The sequence below is a fragment of the Dreissena polymorpha genome, chromosome 8 (assembly GCF_020536995.1).
Source record: "Dreissena polymorpha isolate Duluth1 chromosome 8, UMN_Dpol_1.0, whole genome shotgun sequence".
Lineage (NCBI taxonomy): Eukaryota > Metazoa > Mollusca > Bivalvia > Myida > Dreissenidae > Dreissena > Dreissena polymorpha.
This window is the reverse complement of record NC_068362.1, coordinates 17,487,539-17,491,003: the sequence shown is the minus strand read 5'-3', so window position 1 is coordinate 17,491,003 and position 3,465 is coordinate 17,487,539. Positions and strand designations below refer to the sequence as shown.

The 3,465-nt window shown below is 34.5% G+C and overlaps 1 long non-coding RNA gene across 1 annotated transcript; it reads right to left on the bottom strand.

Moving 5' to 3' along the window:
- Positions 1–1,053: 1,053 nt before the first annotated feature.
- On the bottom strand, positions 1,054–3,175 carry LOC127841288 (uncharacterized). Its single transcript, XR_008030839.1, has 3 exons — positions 3,132–3,175; positions 1,596–1,665; positions 1,054–1,164 (listed from the first exon to the last, which is right to left on the bottom strand). It is a non-coding gene; the product is annotated as an uncharacterized LOC127841288 (long non-coding RNA).
- Between the last annotated feature and the right edge of the window lie 290 nt (positions 3,176–3,465).

Below are 3,465 nucleotides of genomic sequence, written 5' to 3'. Positions count from 1 at the left end.
TTCTGAGTGGGAAAGGGTAAAAGTTATTATTGAAGAAGCAACACTCGTACATATTCCACTTCAGTCAAATTGTAACAGTGATAATAATCCTTATGACATTTCATCATTGTGATTGGATAAAGATAATAGATTGGTTATAAGAAGAAGAACAAGTATTTGGAAAAGTACAAATACTCCAGATCACCTTTAGCTGATTAAAATTTTGCAAGAAGTAGATACAAGTGTGCAAGAAGAAGATACAAGTGTGCAATAAGTAGATACAAGTGTGCAATAAGTAGATACAAGTGTGAAAGAAGTAGATACAAGTGTGTGAAAGAAGTAGATACAAGTATGTGAAAGAAGTAGATAAAGGTGTGCAAATGCTTTAAAAAATTATTAAATATCTTAAGACAAGAAAGTAGCTTCGGAAGTTACTATAACAATAAGTCGTTCGTTCTGGAGGTATGTCAACTCCAAACGAAAAACAAAAGACTCCTTGGTAAATTGATCAAGTCTTACGATTTTGAGACGGAAACGTCTGTAGAGAAGGCCAATTTACTCAACAGATTTTTCAGAAGACTGACCAGAGAAAACTGGAACAAAGTAAAATTTGTACCATTATGTTATGTGCACTATGAAATTAATTAGTGGCATATAAGTTTTAAGAAAACCTGCTGGGCCACGATAGCTTTACCGCAAAACATTAAACCCAGATATTCAAGTATAATGTTATGTACCATATATGACACATCTGGATGTTATAGTTTCACATATGTGTATCTTTTCTAACAAAGTCTTTAGTGGTAAGTATAGGTTTATTACACTGTAATAAAAGCTTACCCAACATATCCGAACCAGCCAACAATGGACTCTCTGACCCATCATGGTGGTGAGATGCTCTGCGAAGTAAGGACTGCGACCGTAACAGCTTTGAAGTTGAAGCCCCACTAGCACTTGGTCGCGAGTCTGCGACAAGGTCTTGGGCAATTACTGTGCAAGAGGGCTGGTGAAAGCAGTCATCATCGTCCACTGGCACCTTTTTAAATGAGATTATGGAAGTTCTATTCATCGAGACCCTGGAGCCCTCTAGAGTGGTGCCTGAGGTCTGTGAGATCTTCGGTCTCAAGGAAGGGGAGGGGGCAGGACTTGTTGTGGACTTGAGCTTTGAATGCTTTTCAGATGGAGCTGCAAACACAATGTAGAACAGCAAAAGTGATATTTAGTTATGTGAAAACTGGGCAAAATGAATGCACGTAAAGATTCGTTCCAGATTGGTTTGTGCAGTCCGCAAAGGCTAATCAGGGAAGAAACTTTCTGCTATTATGGACTTATGAATGCTCTTCTAAACAAAAATGCACTTTATTCGGACAGTGTCGTTTCTTATTAGCCCTTGCAGATTGCGCATTAGGCTTAATTAATGATTGAAAATTATTGATCGCCCGCATACAGATTGTCTGATAAGTTTTTTCTATTTTGGCTACTGAAACTTAATTTGCATTTTATGGGCCTATTGTCTGTACTGAGCGATTTCATGCTTTTAATTCATTAACATGTACAAACAATCTTTCTTTTCTTGACCTCTTTAAAAACAAATCTAAAAATGGAGTAAAGATTACCTTCCTCTTCAGCTATAAATTCTATTAATTCTGACCCAAAGAGTTCTTTTGGCTGTTGCACTTGTCCACTCTATAAAAATGAAACACAACAATTAATTTAACAATTTAAAATGTCCATACTACAAAAGATGATTATTTGCATAGAAGGATAATAGTTAATCCAGACCAAAACGCTTACATCTCTGAGTCGGCCAGATATTGTGTTACTTTTTTCTTTATGATTACTGTTTCTCTATTATAGAAAAAATGTATGCAATGTTTTGTTGCCATTAAGCTTAATGATGAAAATTGTTTGTTTCAAATCCAAAATAAAATATGTGCCTAGCAAACAACAGCATAACATGTAAATGAATAAAACCAAGGTGAAATAAAGCTAGGTTTAGTCTAAAATGTCTTTTTCTGCACATACAGAACCAAATTGCACTACACATTTTTAGACACAAAAAAGCCAAAGACATGCTATTTTTTGGACTATTGTACCAAATTTTGGGAGAAACTTTTAGGTCTTGGGGCAAAAAAATCAAAAGATCTGCTTTAAGAACAAAAAAGACTGTACACTAGGTCAAGGGTTGCATTCATTCAAAAAAGTAAAAATAAAAGATTTCAGAATCATAGAACATGCTATGGCAATTTTAACATATTTTGATAAAAGTAACTTATCAAAAAGCTGTAAATATCATTGACTGCATGGCTTTTACTCTATTTAAGACTGTATACAGGTGTATACAAAGCTTGTTCTTTACCATTCCAGGAATTTTTCTTGGTTGCATAGACTAAAACATGTTTAAGTTTTATGTATAATATAATAAAGTGGATTTTTGAAGAGTGATTGCAGAGTAATTTCGCATAACATTAAATGGAGGTTGTCCCCAATATGAGAAATAAATGTAAACGTAAATATGAGACTTGTTCTGGGAAAACTGAATGCATGTGGGTAAAGTGTTGACCCAGGTTAACCCATGCAGTCCGCACAGGCTAATCAGGACCAACACCTTCCGCCTTAACTGGTTTTTTCTTCTGAAGAGACCACCTTTAAACAAAGTCCAATTGAAGTTGAAATTAATGTTCCTGACATGCCGGTGCGGCACAAGCTTATCAGTGTTGTTTTTGTGCAATTGTGGGTCCTGTAGGGGGACCCACTCCCAATGAATAAAGTATATATTTTTCCTAAATGGGACTTGAAAATACCCAATTGAAAATTTTCAAAACAATCTATTTTTGTTTTAATAAGTCTCAACATTTAATTAATCTCAAATCCAGCTCTGTAAGTTACACCTTAGTAAATATGATATTAATATAACTTTTATTTTCAATCTACAGCATGTGTTAGCGAAAAATGTACAATACTATTTTCCCAAATTATATCAAAATGACGGGAATTTTCCCATTGCGAAGGGACCCGGACCCATTCCCAAAATGGTTAAAAAAACACTGATAATCTGGGCATACACTTTTCATACATGAATTAGCTTTTATGCTTTCTTTTGTTTTAAAAATGAATACAATACAGCCTATGCAGCTGGATTAAAGTATTACCTCCTCTTCTTCGCGATCAGACATATCGGCAGGAATGTCAATTTTATATTTTCATCGGAAATTTAATCTTTCTCTGAAAATATAAAACAAATTATTAATGCACAACTACTAACTCCGTTGTTGGAAAAATACTAGGATGAAATAAAAGGTAAGATTGGGTATTGATCTGGAATTCAATCTTTATCTGAAATATAAGCAAATTATTCACGCACAACTTATAACTTCATTGTCGAACAAATTATGAGGATTTAAATACATGCAAGATTTGGTCCATTTACATGTACACGAGCTTGACTCCCGTATTTCACTGATTTGTGAAAATCAGCCAAGATTT